Here is a 22351-nt window from a genome sequence, read left to right as displayed (position 1 = left end):
TTTACAAATATTCACAAATGTATTTTTAAAAACAATATTTTAAAATGGAAAATAAAAAAGGAAAAAGATACAAGAAAAAAATAGAAAAATGAAACCGAACAAAACAGGTCAAAAAACCAGGAGATACCCGACCCAAAAACCTAGGGCTCGCTGAGTTTGTTTCTATCTACACAGTAGCTAGTTAGGATGTAAACAAGTAGGATTGTCAAAAATATATTGGTTCAAGATTTTGAGAGAAGAAGAGAGAAGTTGTGGGGAGGTTCAATTTTTAGGATTATGGTGCGAACCAACCTCTGGTTGAGATGGTTATGTGGACAGTGGTATCCCCAATCCATTAGGGTTCAAATTCTGGTGCTCGCATTTATCCTGGATTTATTTCAGAAATTCCGGCGATACGCTTTCAGTGGGAGGAGACGTTCCCGTCGACTACGAGGCGCCTACGGTGACTTCGTAAAATCTCAAGATGATATGCCGGCTTAGTCTCTCGGAGGTGTTCATAGGGGTAGGGTGTGCGTGTGTGCATTATAGGGGTGAGTGTATGCACGTTTATATGAGCGCTTGCGTCTATACTGTGTTCAAAAAAAATTCTTAGGATTATGGAAGAATCGGCCAAAAGAACTAGGCCTAATTCCTATCCAGTACAAACTCCGGCAAAGTTATTTTTGTAGGAGAGTAATTCATATCCAGAACAAACTCCGGCAAAGTTATGTATACGAACTCCAACTCGTATGTAGTCGAGACCTGACGCGCGTGAATGAATACGTCCAGCATACGATTCAAAACAAGTAAACTTCCCCACGCCCCGAAATCTTCCAGGGAGAACATCATCTTGTAAGGCGCAGGGACCGAATCAGCCATGGAGAAGAGCGACTTGGAAGCAGGCACGATGCAGCAGCATCCCGCCGTCGCATCGCGCAACGGCGGCAAAGTCTTCGTCTACGTTGTCATGATCGCATTATCCGTACCCATGCTCCTGGCGTTCATAGTTCACGTTAATTAGCACCACTCCGAAGCAGATCCTCCTCCCGACTTTCCCCGTCAGCCTAGATGGTTACGACCGGCTGCAGACGCCCGCTCCCGCGATATCATCGACGTTCAACCTCACGCTCCACGCCGTGAGCAGCGTGAGCCCGCAGTCGCAGAGGCTCTGCCTGGAGGGTGGGTCGGTGGCCGTCTCCTACGCCGGCGCGGTGCTCGCGTGGGGCCGCGTGCCTGGGTTCTGCGTGGAGCGGCACGAGCAGAAGCATGTGAAGATGGTCGCGCTCGGAACTGAGGTGGCGCTGACCGACAAGCTATGCCGACGGATGTCGTTGGAGCGGCTCGAGGTCGAGGTGGACATGATGCTGCGTGGCTCGGCGGTCCTGGGCAGAGAGCGGAGGCTACTGTCGTGCCGAGTGGATATGGAACGTGCATCGTCACGGCCATCTATGTGCAAGGTCTATGTATATTTTGTATCGCACTAATATCTTTTTCTGGGGGTGTATTGCACTTATATCGACCCGTCATTGTTTTTCTCTTCACGTGATCATTGATTTTCTCTTTTTTTGCAGGGAGATTATAGACTTTCTCAAAATCAAGCATCAGGAGAATCATGTTGAGTTTGTGTACGATTTCTTGAAGAGCTACCGGACCTTCTAGAATATACCGCCCTGTGAACCACGGGTAAGCTTTAGCACAGATCTTAAAAGGAACGATTATAAGAGCAATGAGTCGGAAGAGTTTGATAGAATCAACCCCTTGGAATAAGAGAGATCAACCCATAACTAGCGCAAAACCATTGAAAATAACAAACATTGCATCCTTTAGATGGGCCAAAATTTATGAAAGAAAACAATAGGCCAACTGTCCGGACCCGAGTGTATGAGATAGACCACAATGTCAAGCACATTAAAACCATTCAGCTGTGCATTATAGACGAGCAATGAACGTGTCCACGTGGGCATTAGCGCTACTGTTTTACCGATCGATAATTTTTTATGGTCATAGTAAAAAGGCCTCACACATGTGGCCCAGTCCCGCACTCCACGCAACCTCTCCTCCTCTTCTCGTCTCTCCTCTCCCTCGCCGCCGCCGCGGCCACTGCTTCTCCATACCCTGCCTCGTGTCCGCTCCGCCGGTGCGATGCTAGCCACACCGCAGCCACTCGTAAAACGGCGACAATGAGGAGGCTCGGCCCTTGGCGCAGACCCGCGCTCCCGAGCAGCGGCAGCGTCGGATTTCTCTGTCTCGCGGCGCCAAGCCTCCCGTCTGCGTCGCGACGCCGCCGGCATGGAGGCCCAGGCTCTCGCAGCCTCTGCGGTGTCCGGTGCTCCGGCGAGGTCTCTGGGGACCACATGGCGGGGAACTGGCGCGGCTTCCAGTCGTGGGTTCCGGTGACTCAAAGCCGTACATCTGAGCCGCCGCCTCTAGCTCGTTTATTCCATATTCCGCCTAGGGCTTCACCGCCATCGCAGATCCCGCGTTCGTCTGCTACAGGTCCTCCGTGTTCGTGGCTGCTGTGTCGACACCGAGAGAATTTCTTCATCCGTCAGGTATTACTCCTAACACATGCTTCTTTTGTTTTGGGGGTCGATCGAGTTTCCGTTGTTGGCTGCCAATTTCACGAGCGTTATCACCATGCTGGTGCTACTTTCGTGTTGGTTATGCTAGTGGTAGGGCTCTAAGCTGGGTTGAATTTCAGCACGGACCCTGTTTTTTTGTAAGCAAGAACCGATGAGCCTAATTGAAATAGTAGATCGTTGGAGCAAGCTACATCCGTTAGGTTCCTTCAAGGAATTAATCAGCTGGTGACGCAGTGTTTAGCGCCGGGCTATGGTGCAAAATTTGTTAGATTTGGTTCCTGTATAATTTTTATTTATCCAGTAAAAATCAGGTTAGTGTTGCCCCGAGAGGAAAATAAACCACCCACAAAGACTAATGACATGGCCGTGGTGTTACCCAATTTGGTGCATGCCAAGGAAGGAAGTCCTGTTTTTAGACCTGATCTTGTAATTACTTTGGTGCCTGCCCAGAATAACAGTGTGCACATGTGATAGGTACAGTAAGACAACTAGGTACTGGAAAAGGAATAAGTAGGTTATGAAATTCCTAATAGCTCTTTCTGTGTTGATCAAATTGGTGATATGTGCTAGCTGGGTAGTTAACAAAGATTCTCTGGTACTCTTTATGTGAAGTGCGTGTTTCTCAGCGTCAGTGCCTCGTGTGTTTCCGGTCTCTTCGGCTTTACAAATGAGATGGCCGGCAGCTCCAGTTCAGGTTGGCCGCTTGGTCATGTGTGGCAGTATAGATGGTTGTTCTTGTTGTGATGATGTTCATGGATTTGTTGTTGATGTTAACCCGCTTATAGCCTGTTCGTTGTTATGTCGCGTCAAGGTGTGCTCTCATTGTCATGTTTTATTCAATTATTGTGCTGATCTGTGTGGTCCCTTGGTATGTTCTAAGGCCAACCTGCAGCAGGCTGTCTCACGAGCTCATTGTTTCATGGTTTGATCTGATTTTGTGTGGTTCTAGCCGGTGCTTAAATTTTGTCCACATATTTATGGCTGAAGCCCACACATACATACTCATGGATTTGATTTTGCGCTATGCCCTTGTGAACAATCAAGCTATCAGGTGAGAATTGATTTGTGGCTCTTTCGTTTTTTGAATTGGTTGTTATGTGGTTCTTGGGGACTCAAACTCTTCTCCGTTTCTCTTTTTTACCTCCTATTTATGGACTCACTTTTGTTAGGGAGTCAATTGAGGACCAAATGGGTATCTTGTCGCTCATCTCCGGCAAGTCAGGCGTCAGTCTGTCCATGGTGGAGCAGAGAATGTTGTCGGGCTCACCGTCCTCATCATAGGTGACCACAACCCTCCCAACCGACCGTAATCCTTTGTTCTTGCATTGCAATGCAACCTCATGCTTGACTGCACATCTTGGTTGTGTGATGTGATGGGAACATATATTGGGTATTTGTTTTGTCATATGATGATGATCTCTTTCCAACAAGTAGTCACACTAATTAAATTCAGAAATCTGTTGGACGGCTCTCAACTTTGCAGCTTCATGGTGTATGATCTGCCTCTCTAAATTTCTTCGAATTCTGAAGTAGTACCGGATTGAGACGAAGGTAATGTGAAATTAGCTTTTCTTGAAAAGTGTGCAGCGAAGATTGTGTTAATGCATGAGGTAGGATGCGGCACATGTATGGATCCTGAGACAACATACCCTCTTCTATGTGTTGTTTCGGGATGCTTATATGCATACTTGCTAAAAGAAATATACATGTTCTTTTCTTATAAAGTTCAGATCTGACAACCAAGGGAACAGTACCCATCAGGTAAAGATGCAGTACAAAGATAACCCAGTAAAAAGTACTCGGTTCTTCATGCCGATTTAAAAAAACAATTAACCACTCCCTCCTTTTAAATTGGTTGCTTTGCTATACTGCTAGGTTTGAACGCGGGCTAGGTTCAATTTTTTAAGATGAGCTAGGTTTGATGATGCACCTTAAAATAGTTTATGAATCTGCCAATTACTGTGGCTGGTTGTGACATTCTTAAATGAGAAGTAGACAGGCCTTGTATAAGATGCATTATACAGTTCTAATCAAGTAATTATGGACATGTTCAATTACAGGCCAAGCCCTTTGGTGTGCTAAATGATTAAATGTTGTTATCTAACCGAAGCACTTGGAACTTCTGTGCAGAGGGTTATTTTCCCTTTAAACAAATGAATGTCAGCTCATAACATATGACGATGCTATCCTAACTGGCTAACTAATTTGGCCGTATGAGGTTGTATATTTGAGCTGCGGGTGTTTGTTGTAGTGCATGGAGTTTATCGTGATGGCCCTTTTGAGTTTCCCCTATCTGTTCGAACTTCAACAGAAAACTAACCAAAGATTAACAGGCATGATATGGTAAATTTAAATTGTCAATTTTAAACTTCATACTATAATATTTTACATCTGATTGGTGCTCATGTCTATGTATTCTAACATTTTATTTGCTTGACACCCTTCAAGTTCAAAATAAACTATGAGTCATTGATGACATTACTGACTGACTGTGTTGTATTATAGGACTAACTATAAGTAAACCTTTCCAGGTCAGCGTATTGTGATGTTAGCATGCCCCCTGAAGGACTGCGGGAGTTCTTGCCACGCTTAATACAAGTATATGATTTTCCTTGTCCAAGCTAATGTTGCTTAATCTTTCCCCTGTTTACAGTTTTAACATCTGCCTTTTGTATTTATTTCCTAGACTTTGGTGTCAAACATGGTCTACACTGACGATCATGAATCACTTGTTGATGCTGAGGTGTGGTAAATTTCTTTATATCCTACATGTCTGAGCTGGTTATTGTCTGACAGTGGCATACTCTGGTAAATATTCTGTGTTAGCCGCACACCACTGAGATTCCATGCTCTTTCTTACAGGATGTAAAAGATAGGAATCAACAAAAATGTCCATTTTCACTTACTACTATATTTCCATGGCATATGCCCGATGTCAGACCTCTTATTAAGTGCTTTCGACTTACTTGACTGTATTTTAGTTGCTCATGATTCTGCTTTGTCCTAGAAAGCAAACAATGCAAATTATACGGATTTTGTGATTCAGTTCATGTTCATCACTTGTCCATCCTTGGTACAACATTACATGCAAATATACTCAGTTGTTGTGTGTAAAGAAGTTCATTCCAAATTCGAGAAAAATTAAGGGGTATCTCACCATGAAGGATTGCTTTATGATCCTTTGTTCTATTTTCTGTTCTTTGTCTAACTGATAACCTGGTTTGTGTCTAACCGATAACCTGGTCTGCATCTAACTATTTGATAGCTAGCTCTTTCTCTTGCTGCCAATTTCTTTGCTTTACATTGTCATTTTTTTAAATACTAATTATACATGTCAAGAGACTATGCATTATAGAAGTTTTACATGCAGATCTTCTTGATTTTATATCATGCGTTTATGTGCTTTGGTTTACGTTTCCACAAAGAAGAAGAAATATTCAGTTCTCCATGCGAAGTTTAAAAAATACAATTAACCAGTCCCTCATTCTAAATTTGTTGCTTTGGTCTTCTGCTAGGTTTGAAGACGGGCTAGGTTCAAAGTTTTAAGATGGGCTAGGTTTCACTAGCGTGTGCCATCGACTTGGTCTCAACCATCTTAGGGCAACCCGTCGCTTTAGGGAGATGGCGGTCCCTTTGTCGTCCTCCGGGCTCGGCTCAATGATTGGGATCGATCATCGTTGGTGGCGGCGAAGGTGGTATGGAGTTTTGACCATGGAAGAGCCCGTACAACTCAGAAGGCAAAGTTGGAAAGCTCTTACAAAGGTAAATGCTTTGGTACATGCATATAGATGCTTGATCATTTATTGTGAATTATTGAGAAATAAAGAAATAATGAGCTCTTGAGATTTGTTTGTTGTGAAAGGTAAATTATTGTTCTAGATTTGCACAAATACCATCCATTATATACCAATGTGTTCAATTATGTACTGCTGCAGGCTATGGCATTAGGCCATTAGTACTACATGTTGTGTGGTCTGACTATTACAATGCATATCTAGAAGTATCTGTGACGAGGCAGCTAGCCTGAAAGTGGATCTACTGCGTGCTGCTCCTGTCCCCTCTCCCTCAATTCATCCTCATGGATCTGACAAGGTGACTGTCTCCTTCTCTGCTCTCAATGCCTCTAAATTTGTTACTTAAAATTCAACTATTTCTCTGTTTCTACCTATTGCCTCTGTCAATGCAATGGCTTAAGCCCCCAGGTAGCTGCATAATTCATTCATGTCATGCGTTAAACAAATCGATTCTACTCAATACCTCTTACCCACTAATTGAACATCAATATATACTGATTATTACTACTTAAATAAATCACTAAATGTATCAGCATGATTGCCTGTGCTCAGACAATAATATTTATTTCATGTTAATCTACAAATGTTCTTTACCACATGAAGATTTCACAATGGATTGCTTACTAGCTTGGTTTTGTTCTGTAACATAAGTTACGTGACACTGAAACATGCATATCCCACATAGTTTCTTTTCATGTATAATTGTTTCTTTTGTTCACTGGATGCTTCATTACTAAATCTCTACATTTGTGCATACCTTCTGTCTGACCTAACACACGTGTACTACATATTGCCATGAGTTTCAAAAATTAGATGTTCCTGGAGATATTCCAAATTTGATTATCTATGCCTATTTGATGACCAACTTCCTTCTAAGAAAAAAACCCAGCATCTATCTCAGTTACTTTCCTTTTATGTATAATAGGTACTTTCATTAAGTGCATGCTCGATTAGTAAAACTTTACATTTACACATATGTATCTTACCTAAGACATGTCTACTACAATCCTGATTTTTCTATGGGCATTGAATAGTGAGCGACGGAGGCTGTATATCATGAGGTCGTTCGGCATGGATAGGGCTTGTCATGCGGCGCCGTCCTCCCGACCTCCTTCCCATCATAGCCTTATGGGAATTGGCTTACAACGTGATTCTATACTTTACATTATATCCTTTCTTAATATATGTGCTTGTCCATTCAGGTTTATCTTCGCTTGGAATTGGTGGAAGCGATTTTATCCCCCATTTTCTTTCTCTATGTTCTGTTTTCTAAGCAACATAAGTGGTGTCAATAATATATGATACTTGTCCATTTCTATCTTTAGGCAGGACATCCTTTTCACAACAAGAGATGAAAATGCTCCTATTGTACCTTCGCTTTTATGTTGCGTGTGCTGCTTTTGAAAAATTGTCTTTTATGTCGCCATTCATGTAAACTACAAGGACATATTAATATCTATGACTCCTAAGGCTGATTCATGGTATGAGTGTGTTGCATTTCCACCGTTCTCCTATTGCTGACCATGTAATAACATTGTGAACTACACCCAGCAACGTGAAAGGGGCACCTCCTACCTGGCACCGCCCAGCTTCGTCTCAGGTGGCGCCACCAGGTGGCGCCCCAACCACTAGTGGTTTTCATGTTGCGATACTCTGCTTGCTTGATCTCACAAATTATGACACACACTCAACAGCTTGGGCTCAGCTATGCCCATCAGGTTAATATAAAATTCGTAAATGTGATCAACGACATAATCCTGGCATATCAGGAGCTCTTGCTCCGATTGTAACCGGAAAATAGAGCACTTACACCTATGCCCGTTCGTGTAAGCATGAAAGTAGGTTGTGTTCATGTCGCCTTGTGAAAGGATCGATATGGTTGACTAGAGGGGGGGTGAATAGGCAACTAACAATTTTTAGCTTTTTTTAACAATTTAAACTTTGCATCAAAGTAGGTTGTCTAGATATGCAACTAGATGAGCAACCTATGTGATGCAACACGAATAGGAACACAAGCAAGCAAGATATATGAAACAAATAAGCTACACAAGTAATGACATGAGATAACCAAGAGTGGAGACGGTGGAGACAAGGATGTGTTGCCGAAGTTCCTTCTCTTTGAGAGGAAGTACGTCTCCGTTGGAGCGGTGTGGAGGCACAATGCTCCCCAGGAAGCCACTAGGACCACCGTAATCTCCTCACGCCCTCACACAATGCGAGATGCCGTGATTCCACTATTGGTGCCTTTGGAGGCGGCGACCGAACCTTTACAAACGAGGTTGGGGCAATCTCCACAACTCAATTGGAGGCTCCCAATGACACCACGAAGCTTCACCACAATGGACTATGGCTTCGCGGTGACCTCAACCGTCTAGGATGCTCAAACACCCAAGAGTAACAAGATCCGCAAGGGATTAGTAGGGGGAATCAAATATCTCTTGGTGGAAGTGTAGATCGGGGCCTTCTCAACCACTCCCGAGCAAATCAACAAGTTTGGTTGGCTAGGGAGTGAGATCGGGCGAAAATGGAGCTTGGAGCAATAATGGAGCTTTAATGGTGGAAGAGGTAAGTCAACGGGGAAGAAGGAGACCCCTTATATAGTGTGTGGAAAAGATCCAACCGTTACCCACCAACCAACCCGCGGCCAGCGGTACTACCACGCCTGGCCAGCGGTACTACCGCAAGGCCGTGCGGTACTACTGCTTGCAACCAAGCGGTACTACCGCACGGCAGTGCAGTACTACCGTACCGACCCACGGTACTGCCGCGACCCCAGCACAGAAACAGACGCACAGAAGCTGGGGGCGGTACTTCCGCACGCGTGGTACTACAGCGCCCCGCATGCGGTACTACCGCAAGGCAAAAGTCCCAGCCAGGGGGAAGGGAAACTTCCGTGCCTACTTCCGCAAAAAAACGAAAGTAGCAAAAACCCGACACAGTAGTACTGCTGAGGGGCGGTACTACTGCCTGACCGCATAGCGCGGTACTACCGCACGGCGAAAGCGGTACTACCACGGCAGGTACGGATGTAAAAAATTACATCCGCTTCTACTACCGCAAAGGGGCGGCACTAGCCTGGTGGGCAGCGGTAGTGCGGCTCCAGGGGAGCGGTACTACCGTGGGCACCAGCGGTACTACCGCGCCACCGCGCGGTACTACCGTGGATGCCTATGGTACTACCGTTGATCCAGGAGCAGTACTACCGCAACCACAACAGCAGCCAGTCACAGGAGGCAGGAAAACGGAGGAAGCTCCAAGGAAAAAGGAGGGGATAAAAGGAGACGTGTACGTGATGATTCCACCCAAACCTTTCAACGCGGACCCCCTCTTAATAGTACGACTTTCCTACGACTCAAATCCACCAAAAAGAAATGTAGAAAAGACGCCGTCTTCGTCAGTCTTCGAGGGGCACCCAATCGTCTTGTGCCTAGCAAAGAAGTGTTTGGAATACTCATGGCACACGATTAGTCCGCAAATGCATTGTCATCAATCACCAAAACACTTAGGGATAAATATGTCCTTACAATCTCCCCCTTTTTGGTGGATTGATGACAAAACGGGATTTGCACAAAGAAAATACTATTAAGTAAATGCAAACCCCTCCTCTCTATAATATAGACGGGCTCCCCCTAAATGTGTGCCACCTAGATGAGCACGAATACTTAGGAACAGAGTTCCCCCTATATTATAGAGACAAGGCATATCTATCACTAGATAAGATAGTACAAACATAAGATAAATAAGATAGATAGAGTGCATATGTCTTACACCATATGGAGGATAGGTCTCGAAGGCACAAACCAAACAAAAGCAAACGAGGCAAACGAGGTCCAAACGACAAAGCAAACAAGCACACCAAGCACGACACAACGCAAATCCCTACACTCTCTCCCCCTTTAGCATCGAGACGCCAAAAAGGCAGAGAGGACACCTACACACACGGGGTGGCTCAGGCAGAGAAGTCGTCCCACTGCTCCTCGTGCTCCTCGTCAGACTCAGCGGCGGGGATAGTCTCCTCGAGGTCATCCTCTAAACTGGTCCACTTGTAGCCCTGCTTTGACATCCAGGCAGCCTCAGGTGTGATGACATCCTCAGACCCGCCAGACACATCCTCTCCAAAGAGCCTCATCACCTTCTTGTCACGGCGGCGACTCTCCTTGTCAGCCACGTGAGCCCTGTACTGTCCCTTCGCCTACATGCAGAAGAGAGTCTTCATCTTGTCCTTCAGCTTCTTGGCCCATGACGGCTCAGAGGAAGAAGTGGTAGACCGAGCAGCATGGTCCTCAGCAACAGTCTCAGCAGCAGCAGCCTCCCCCTCACCAGCAGCCCTCCTAGCAGAAGATGCCTTAGCACGGGTAGTGGTGTTGGCCCAGTTGGGCTTGACGCGGAGGCTGATGGACTCATGGCGAATCTAGTCTGGAGCAAGGAACTCATCACCTGGATACGTCTTCTCCCAAGTGGTGGAGAGCAGCAGAAACAGGTACGGTCCATAGATAGGTACCTTGCGAGTGAACACTGCAAACCGAAGCTCACACCACATGATGTGTGAGACATCAAGTGACTGAGTCTAAGAAGAACGTTCCTCTGCACACAAGAGCAACATGTCCACTAGATATGCATGTACCTTGTCCTTGTCGCCAATGCGTGGGAACAGAGTGTTGCGGAAGATGCGATGCATGATATCCAGAAAGGAGTTTAACACCCAAGATGACTTGCCATTGGGGAGTACCTTCTCAACAAGGAAGGGCTGAAGCTGGTTCTTGTTGGCAGACTCAGAGTTGGCATGGGGGCGAACGCCAACAGGGGTGTGAAGCCCGTCATCAGGAATGTGTAGCAGATCCATGAACTCTTTCCATGTCGCAGACAGCTGACGGCCATTGGTCATCCAAGTCATCCTCCGCTCCTCCCCGGGATGAAAGTACACTGAGGCGAAGAACTGACAGATGAGCTCAGGGTCATAGTCAAGGTGAAAGGAGATCACCGGCTCAATAGCAAACTGCTCCACCAAGTCCAGAGCCTCTCCAAAATAGTCACGAAACTTGTCCTTCTGCAGGTGATGCATGTCTATCCACTTGACATCCACAAAGGTATTCTGCTTGTTCTTGATCACATCCAGATAGATGAGAGCCTGTTGCTTGGTCCAGAACAGCTCGTTGCCTCTGAGAATAGCCCGAGGATTCACATAGGGATTGATCTTCCGGCGCTCGACATACTCAGTGATTGAAATCTCGTCCATGCCCTTAGCCGGTTCCTTTTGCTTGCTGGCAGTGGTCTTGACATTGCGCTTGGGGGCATTGGAGCCCTCTGGGGCTTCATCTTGGGGGTTGCACAGACGCTTGGAGCCAGTGTCACGACTGGGATTGGAACGGCGAGAGCCACCACCTGAGACACAGAACGCAAAAACACCCACAACAGCCAAGAGAGGTTAATGCAAAGACCACAACAACGCAAGTGAAACAAGCAGAAAGCACACATGATAAATGCCTAGAGAGAGATTTGATCCCTACGGTAGTACTGCCAAGAGCTGCGGAGCTAAGATAGTAGTACAGCACGGTAGTACCGGGTGTAGGAGCGGTAGTACGACCTTAGCGCCGTGTCCGGCGCGGTAGTACCGCGTCTGCAGAGTGGTAGTACCGCACGGTACGGTAGTACCGCACCTGACGGGCGGTAGTACCGCAAGAGCGGTAGTACCGCACATCGGGCACGGTAGTACCGCACCGCGTCAGATCTGAACTGGTTCAAATCTGAAAAAGCCCGCGAAACCACGGCGGTACTACGGTTGGACAAAGCTACCACAAGACAGCATATCAAGTATGTTTCCTACGCATCACGACTCTCCTACATCCTACTCTTGCATAGATTTGGCCTAAAATCTCAAGAACGGCAAGTTTCTCCCCAGAAACCTAGAAGCAAGAGAACAACCAAGAAAAAGAGGGATTTGGGGAAAAACCTTGGTCCATGGCAAGAGGAAGTGGTGGGGAACGATCCCACCGGTCGGAATCCGAGGAGAGTGGCCGGAGACGGAGATCCGGCGAGGGCCTCCGGCGCCGTTCTTGAGAGGGAGAGACGTGGAGAGAGAGACAATGAATGGGTATGGGGAGTTGGAACTCCCCTGCCCGAGTCATAACCCCCACGCGCCCTTGATGGCGCGGTAGTACCGTGCCCAGACACGGTAGTACCGCCCGGCGCGGTACTTCCAAAGTACCGCACCAGAGCGGTAGTACCGTGCTGTGGCGCGGTAGTACCGTGATGTGGCGCAGTAGTACCGTGCCTCCCAAAGCGGTAGTACCGCGCCCAGACGCGGTAGTACCATGGGCTCAAGAAGATGCACGTTTCGAGCGCACGAAAAACTGGATCTTTGCACAAACCACTCTGAGCCAACACGACACCACAAGACCACGCAACACACAAAACTAGAAAGACACCACCTCTCCAAAAGAGAGGGCGGTGGCCGAAGCCACCTATGTTTGAGTCAATTGGTATGGCACCGCGAAGAATTATCCTTGGGTCCATGACCAAAACTCGTCTTTGAAGCACAAGTACCATCAAACATGGCTAATGTGAAAGACTTGATTGATTTATGCATAATGGGGGGAGGGAGAGTTCATTGAGAGAACATCACTCCCCCTATGTCCATGCCTACATCTAAATAGGACAACACGTTGAGTATGGTGGGGTGTGCAAGGGTTCAAGCAACATTGCTCGAATCGATGATATTTAGCTCATGCCTTAACTCGCGAAATCTTGCTTCATCCAAGGGCTTCGTGAAGATATCTGCAAGGTTATCATGAGTGTTGATGTAGTTGAGCTCGATCTCTCCTCGCCTAATGTGATCCCGGATGAAGTGATACCGGATCTCAATATGCTTCGTCTTGAAGTGTTGCACCGGGTTGAGAGAGATCTTGATGGCACTTTCATTGTCACACCAAAGAGGCACTTTGTCACAAGTGACACCGTAATCCTTTAAAGTTTGCCTCATCCATAAGAGTTGTGCACAACAACTACCGGCCGCCACATACTCCGCTTCGGTGGACGAGAGAGACACACAACTTTGCTTTTTGGAAGACCAACTTACCAAAGAGCAACCAAGGAATTGGCACCCTCCGGAAGTGGACTTCCTATCCACTTTGTCTCCCGCCCAATCGGAATCCGAGTACCCTACAAGCTTGAAGTTTGATCCTCTTGGGTACCATAATCCAAAGTTTGGGGTATGAGCCAAATATCGAAAGATTCGTTTGACCGCCACATAGTGACTTTCCTTAGGTGCGGCTTGAAACCGTGCACAAATTCCCACACTCAACATGATGTCCGTTCTAGATGCACAAAGGTAAAGCAAGGATCCAACCATGGAACGATATACCTTTTGATCCACCACTTTACCATTGGGATCTAAGTCAAGTTGGCACTTGGTGGGCATTGGAGTGGAAGCCGGCTTGACGTCACTTAGCTTGAATCTCTTGAGCATGTCTTGAGTGTATTTGGATTGATTGATGAAGGTTCCTTCTCTTCTTTGCTTCACTTCGAACCCTAGAAAGAACTTCAACTCTCCCATGGAGGACATCTCGAACTTTGAGGTCATGAGAGCGGCAAATTCCTCATTGAAAGCTTTGTTAGGAGAACCAAAGATAATATCATCAACATATAATTGGCACACAAACAACTCCCCTTTGACCTTCTTAGTAAAAAGAGTGGGGTCGATTAGCCCAACTTCAAAACCACGGTCTTGTAACAACTCGGTAAGGTGGTCATACCATGCACGTGGGGCTTGTTTAAGGCCATAGAGTGCCTTATTGAGTTGATACACATGATCGGGAAAGTAGGGATCCTCGAACCCGGGGGGTTGCTTGACGTAAACCAATTCATTAATGGGACCATTAATAAAAGCACTCTTCACATCCATTTGTTGTAACTTAAAGTTATGATGAGAAGCATATGCAATCAACATGCGAATGGATTCAAGACGAGCAAAGGGAGCAAAGGTTTCACCGTAGTCGATACCCTCGACTTGGGAGTAGCCTTGTGCTACCAAACGAGCCTTGTGGCAAATGATGATCCCACGGGCATCTTGCTTGTTCTTAAATATCCACTTGGTTCCTATGACATTGTGATTTCCGGTCGGTCTTGGCACCAATCTCCACACTTTGTTGCGCTCGAAGTTGTTGAGTTCTTCATGCATGGCATTGAGCCAATCCGGATCTTCTAGCGCCTCATAGACCTTGTGGGGTTCCACACAAGAGACAAATGCGTGATGCTCACAATAATTTGCTAATTGTCTATGAGTGCTTACCCCCTTTCTTAAGCTTCCAAGCACATTCGTCATGAGATGATCCTTGGTGGAGAGCTTGGAAGCAACCTTGGTGGCACGACGCTCTAATTCCTCCTCGGTGGTGAGTTGAGGAGCGGTTACTTGATCATCTTGAGCGCCGTCATGAACTTGTTCTTGATCTTGAACTTGCTCGGGGGAGAGAACTTGACCTTGGGCATCACTTGGTGTGTCCACACCGTCTTGAGTATGATCATGCCCTTGGTCTTGTTCATGAGGTTGAGGGCCTTCACTTTGTTCTTCGGAAGCGTGTGGGCCTTGGGTTGGTGATGGCTCCACTTGAGTGGAGCATTGTCCTTCTCCTTCGGCCACAAGGGGTTCCTCAATGGGTAGGATAAAACCAACACCCATTCTTCTTATGGCTTGAGGAGGAATTTCATCACCTACATCACAAGTGCCACTTTGCTCCACTTGGGAGCCGTTATTCTCATAAAACTCCATGTTACACATCTCCTCAATAAGCCCCGTGGATCTATTGAGGACACGGTAAGCATGAGAGTTTGTAGCATAACCAACAAATATGCCCTCATAAGCTCTAGCCTCAAATTTAGACAACCGAACACCTTTCTTGAGAATGAAACACTTACACCCGAATACCCGGAAGTACTTGAGGTTGGGCTTGTTACCGGTGAGTATCTCATATGGAGTCTTGTTCAAGCCTTTGCGGAGGTAGAGCCGATTTGATGCATGACACGCGGTGTTGATGACTTCAGCCCAAAAGTTGTATGGAGACTTGAACTCCGCCATCATGGTCCTTGCCGCATCCATCAACGTCCGGTTCTTCCTCTCCGCAACACCGTTTTGTTGAGGGGTGTAGGGTGCGGAATATTGATGCTTGATTCCCTCGTCACTAAGAAACTCATCCAAGGTGTAGTTCTTGAACTCGGTGCCGTTGTCACTTCTTATTTTCAAGATCTTTGCATTGTGTTGACGTTGTGCTTCATTTGCAAAGTCAATGACGGTTTGTTGGGTCTCGCTCTTCCTCTTGAAGAAATACACCCATGTGTACCTTGAGTAGTCATCCACGATCACCAAGCAATACTTCCTACCTCCAAGACTATCGAAGGATGGAGGCCCAAAGAGATCCATGTGAAGGAGATCCAAAGGCCTCTTTGAATAAATGATAGTCGTGGGAGGGTGAGCCTTCTCATGTAGCTTTCCTTCGATACAGGCATTGCAAGCACGATCTTTAGCAAAACTAACATTCGTTAGTCCACGGACATGGTCCCCCTTGAGGAGACTTTGCAAATATCTCATATTGACATGGGCTAAACGACGATGCCAAAGCCATCCCACATCAACTTTAGCCATTAGGCATGTCGCGGTCTTAGTGGGTCGCTCCGAGAAGTTAATCACATATAGACCGTTCTCGACATGCACAACAAAAGCTACTTTAAGAGTCTTGCTCCACAAGAGGGCCACGGTATCGATATCAAAGAAAGTGGCAAAGCCCATGATAGCAAGTTGACAAACGGAAAGTAAATTGTATGCAAGGGACTCAACAAGCATGACCTTCTCGATCGTGAGATCATGAGAGATGACCACCTTGCCAAGTCCCAATACCTTAGAGGATGAGGCGTCACCCCACTTGACATTGGTGGGCATAGATGGAACCTTGTGCACGTCCACCACCAAGTCCTTGCTTCCGGTCATATGATTTGTAGCTCCGCTATCGAGCAACCATGATCCCCCACCGGAAGCAAACACCTACAAGAGATCAATGCTTGGTTTTAGGTACCCATTTTGTAATGGGTCCTTTGATGTTAGTAACAAGGGTTTTTGAAACCCAAATAGACCATTAAATGTATTCATGAAGAGAACCAACAAATTTGGCATAAACATGCCCATCACTAGCACAGCATAACACATAAGAAGGGTTAAAATCGCCGGCTTTGTTGAGAGGGGTGGCATTGCCCTTCTTGACATTGTTCTTCTTCTTATCCTCGGGGGCACTCTCTCCCTCCCTCACAAAGGTTTGCATGAGGGGAGGATGTCGTTTGGTCTTGTCATTCTTCTTCTTGTTCTTGGAGTCGGGCACGTAACCAACCCCTTCCTTGGCCACACCTCCCTTTTGGTTGATCAAGAGATCGTTGAGGTTCTTCTTGCCTTGTATGCAAGTCGCAAGACCTCTCTCAAGTTGCTCCTTCAACTTCGCATTTTCCTCAACAAGATGTATATGCTCACAACACGGGTTAGTAGCATTTGCATTATCAATTAAAACCATATGAGGAAAAGTTGCTTTCTCCTTAGTTAGCTTCACTTGGAGTTGATCATGAGACTCCTTGAGACTAGCGTGAATACCCTTCAAGGCCTTGTGGGCCTTGTCAAGTATATCAAACTCCTCTTTGAGTCTAGCAAGATCAACCCCGAGTTTGGCCTTCTCGGAATTTAGCACACGAGAAACAATGAGGACATGATCATAATCTTTCTTTAACTTAGCATGATCAATGTTGTGTGACTCCTCAAGAGCCAAACGAAGACCACGCTCTTCCTCAAGAGCATTGGAAAGATCCGAAATCTCATCGGCATAGTCACGACTATGCCCTTCCATCTTAGAGATGGTGTCTTCGTGAGCCTCGATCATGTCATTGGCTTCACCAAGTTGTTCCAAGAGAGCAACAAAGTGTTGGGTAACGTAGTAATTTCAAACAATTTCCTACGCACACGCAAGATCACGGTGATGCATAGCAACGAGAGGGGAGAGTGTGATCTACGTACCCTTGTAGATCGACAACTGAAGCGTTAGCACAACGTGGTTGATGTAGTCATACGTCTTCACGGCCCGACCGATCAAGCACCGAAACTACGGCACCTCCGAGTTCTAGCACACGTTCAGCTCGATGACGATCCCCGGACTCCAATCCAGCAAAGTGTCGGGGAAGAGTTCCATCAGCATGACGGCGTGGTGACGATCTTGATGTACTACCGTCGCAGGGCTTCGCCTAAGCACCGCTACAATATTATCGAGGACTATGGTGGAAGGGGGCACCGCGCACGGCTAAGAATATGATCACGTGGATCAACTTGTGTCTCTAGGGGTGCTCCCTGCCTCCGTATATAAAGGATCAAAAGGGGGGGTTGCAGCCGGCCAGGAGAGGGCGCGCCAGGAGGAGTCCTACTCCCTCCGGGAGTAGGATTCCCCCCTTTCCTAGTTGGAATAGGATTCAGGAGGGGGGAAAGAGGAGAGAGAGAAGGAAGGGGGGCGCCGGCCCCCTCTCCTTGTCCTATTCGGACTAGGGGGGAGGGGCGCGCGGCCCAGCCCTGGCCACCTCTCCTCTCTTCCACTAAGGCCCACTAAGGCCCATATACCTCCCGGGGGGTTCCGGTAACCTCCCGGTACTCCGGTAAAATCCCGATTTCACCCGGAACACTTCCGATATCCAAATATAGGCTTCCAATATATCAATCTTTATGTCTCGACCATTTCGAGACTCCTCGTCATGTCCCCGATCCCATCCGGGACTCCGAACTCCTTCGGTACATCAAAACTCATAAACTCATAATATAACTGTCATCGAAACCTTAAGCGTGCGGACCCTACGGGTTCGAGAACAATGTAGACATGACCGAGACATGTCTCCGGTCAATAACCAATAGCGGAACCTGGATGCTCATATTGGCTCCTACATATTCTACGAAGATCTTTTATTGGTCAGACCGCATAACAACATACGTTGTTCCCTTTGTCATCGGTATGTTACTTGCCCGAGATTCGATCGTCGGTATCTCAATACCTAGTTCAATCTCGTTACCGGCAAGTCTCTTTACTCGTTCCGTAATACATCATCTCACAACTAACTCATTAGTTGCAATGCTTGCAAGGCTTATGTGATGTGTATTACCGAGAGGGCCCAGAGATACCTCTCCGACAATCGGAGTGACAATCCTAATCTCAAAATACGTCAACCCAACATGTACCTTTGGAGACACCAGTAGAGCACCTTTATAATCACCCAGTTACGTTGTGATGTTTGGTAGCACACAAAGTGTTCCTCCGGTAAACGGGAGTTGCATAATCTCATAGTCATAGGAACATGTATAAGTCATGAAGAAAGCAATAGCAACATACTAAACGATCGGGTGCTAAGCTAATGGAATGGGTCATGTCAATCAGATCATTTCACCTAATGATGTGATCCCGTTAATCAAATAACAACTCTTTGTCCATGGTTAGGAAACATAACCATCTTTGATTAACGAGCTAGTCTAGTAGAGGCATACTAGTGACACTCTGTTTGTCTATGTATTCACACATGTATTATGTTTCCGGTTAATACAATTCTAGCATGAATAATAAACATTTATCATTAAATAAGGAAATAAATAATAACTTTATTATTGCCTCTAGGGCATATTTCCTTCAGTCTCCCACTTGCACTAGAGTCAATAATCTAGTTCACATTGCCATGTGATTTAGCACCAATAGTTCACATCATTATGTGACCAACACTCAAAGGGTTTACTAGAGTCAATAATCTAGTTCACATTGCTATGTGATTAACACCCAAAGAGTACTAAGGTGTGATCATGTTTTGCCTGTGAGAGAAGTTTAGTCAACGGGTCTGCTATATTCAGATCCGTATGTATTTTGCAAATTTCTATGTCAACAATGCTCTGCACGGAGCTACTATAGCTAATTGCTCCCACTTTCAATATGTATCCAGATTGAGACTTAGAGTCATCTAGATCAGTGTCAAAATTTGCATCGACATAACCCTTTACGACGAACCTTTTTGTCATGTCCATAATCGAGAAATATATCCTTATTCCACTAAGGATAATTTTGACCGCTGTCCAGTGATCTACTCCTAGATCACTATTGTACTCCCTTGCCAAAATCAGTGTAGGGTATACAATAGATCTGGTACACAACATGGCATACTTTATAGAACCTATGGCTGAGGCATAGGGAATGATTTTCATTCTCTTTCTATCTTCTGCCGTGGTCGGGCTTTGAGTCTTACTCAATTTCACACCTTGTAACACAGCCAAGAACTCTTTTCTTTGACTGTTCCATTTTGAACTACTTCAAAATCTTGTCAAGGTATGTACTCATTGAAAAAACTTATCAAGCGTCTTGATCTATCTCTATAGATCTTGATGCTCAATATGTAAGCAGCTTCACCGAGGCCTTTCTTTGAAAAAATCCTTTCAAACACTCCTTTATGCTTTGCAGAATAATTCTACATTATTTCCGATCAACAATATGTCATACACATATACTTATCAGAAATGTTGTAGTGCTCCCACTCACTTTCTTGTAAATACAGGCTTCACCGCAAGTCTGTATAAAACTATATGCTTTGATCAACTTATCAAAGCGTATATTCCAACTCCGAGATGCTTGCACCAGTCCATAGATGGATCGTTGGAGCTTGCATATTTTGTTTAGCACCTTTAGGATTGACAAAACCTTCTGGTTGCATCATATACAACTCTTCTTTAAATCCATTAAGGAATGTAGTTTTGTTTATCCATTTGCCAGATTTCATAAAAATGCGGCAAATGCTAACATGATTCGGACAGACTTAAGCATAGATACGAGTGAGAAACTCTCATCATAGTCAACACCTTGAACTTGTCAAAAACCTTTTTGCGACAATTCTAGCTTTGTAGATAGTAACACTACTATCAGCGTCTGTCTTCCTCTTGAAGATCCATTTATTTTCTATGGCTTGCCGATCATCGGGCAAATCCATCAAAGTCCATACTTTGTTCTCATACATGGATCATATCTCAGATTTCATGGCCTCAAACCATTTCGCGGAATCTAGGCTCATCATCGCTTCCTCATAGTTTGCAAGTTCGTCATGGTCTAGTAACATGACTTCCAGAACAGGATTACCGTACCACTCTGGTGCGGATCTCACTCTGGTTTACCTACGAGATTCGGTAGTAACTTGATCTGAAGTTACATGATTATCATCATTAGCTTCCTCACTAATTGGTGTAGTAGTCACAAGAACAGATTTCTGTGATGAACTACTTTCCAATAAGGGAGAAGGTACAATTACCTTATCAAGTTTTCTACTTTCCTCCCACTCACTTCTTTCGTGAGAAACTCCTTCTCTAGAAAGGATCCATTCTCAGCAATGAATAACTTGCCTTCGGATCTGTGATAGAAGGTGTACCCAACATTTTCTTTTGGGTAACCTATGAAGATTTACTTCTCCGATTTGGGTTCGAGCTTATCATGTTGAAACTTTTTCACATAAGCATCGCAGTCCCAAACTTTAAGAAACGACAGCTTAGGTTTCTTGCCAAACCATAGTTCATACGGTGTCGTCTCAACGGATTTAGATGGTGCCCTATTTAACGTGAATGTAGCTGTCTCTAATGCATAACCCCAAAACGATAGCGGTAAATCTGTAAGAGACATCATAGATCGCACCATATCAAGTAAAGTACGATTACGATGTTTGGACACACCATTACACTGTGGTGTTCCAGGTGGCGTGAGTAGTGAAACTATTTCACATTGTTTTAACTGAAGGCCAAACTCGTAACTCAAATATTTTACTTCTGCGATCATATCGTAGAAAGTTTTATTTTTGTTATGATGATTCTCCACTTCACTCTGAAATTCTTTGAAATTTTCAAATATTTTAGACTTGTGTATCATGAAGTAGATATACTCATATCTGCTCAAATCATCTGTGAAGATCAGAAAATAATGATACCTGCTGCGAGCTTCAATATTCATCGGTCCACATACATCAGTATGCATGATTTCCAACAAATCTGTTGCTTGCTGCATTGTTCTGGAGAACAGAGTTTTAGTCATCGTGCCCATGAGGCATGGTTCGTAAGCATCAACTGATTCATAATCATGTTATTCCAAAAGTCCATCAGCATGGAGTTTCTTCATGCGCTTTACACCAATATGACCTAAACGGCAGTGCCACAAATAAGTTGCACTATCATTATTAACTTTGCATCTTTTGGTTTCAATATTATGAATATGTGTATCACTACGATCGAGATCCAATGAACCATTTTCATTGGATGTGTAACCATATATGTAAACAGAACAACAATTTATTCTCTTACTTAAATGAATAACCATATAAACATGATCAAATCATATTCATGCTCAACGCAAACACCAAATAACACTTATTTAGGTTCAACACTAATCCCAAAATTATAGGGAGTGTGCGATGATGATCATATCAATCTTGGAACCACTTCCAACACACATCGTCACTTCACCCTTAACTAGTCTCTGTTCATTCTGCAACTCCCGTTTCGAGTTACTACTCTTAGCAACTGAACCAGTATCAAATACCGGGGGGTTGCTACGAACACTAGTAAAATACACATTAATAATCTGTATATCAAATATACCTTTGTTCACTTTGCCATCCTTCTTATCCGCCAAATACTTGGGGCAGTTCCGCTTCCAGTGACCAGTCCCTTTGCAGTAGAAGCACTTAGTCTCAGGCTTAGGACCAGACTTGGGCTTCTTCACTTGAGCAGCAGCTTGCTTGCTGTTCTTCTTGAAGTTCCCCTTCTTCCCTTTGCCCTTTTATTGAAACTAGTGGTCTTGTCTACCATCAACACTTGATGCTCTTTCTTGATTTCTACCTTCATCGATTTCATCATCATGAAAAGCTAGGGAGTCGTTTTCGTCATCCCTTGCATACTATAGTTCATCACGAAGTTCTACTAAC

The 22351-nt window shown here is 45.2% G+C and overlaps 1 long non-coding RNA gene across 1 annotated transcript; it reads right to left on the bottom strand.

Moving 5' to 3' along the window:
* Positions 1-3898: 3898 nt before the first annotated feature.
* Positions 3899-16514, bottom strand: LOC125533779. The gene is made up of 3 exons (XR_007294355.1): positions 16504-16514; positions 9317-9318; positions 3899-4060 (listed from the first exon to the last, which is right to left on the bottom strand). It is a non-coding gene; the product is annotated as an uncharacterized LOC125533779 (long non-coding RNA).
* Positions 16515-22351: the final 5837 nt, after the last annotated feature.

Source organism: Triticum urartu, chromosome 2, assembly GCF_003073215.2.
Source record: "Triticum urartu cultivar G1812 chromosome 2, Tu2.1, whole genome shotgun sequence".
Taxonomy (NCBI): domain Eukaryota; kingdom Viridiplantae; phylum Streptophyta; class Magnoliopsida; order Poales; family Poaceae; genus Triticum; species Triticum urartu.
This window is presented reverse-complemented; position numbering and strand designations above follow the sequence as displayed.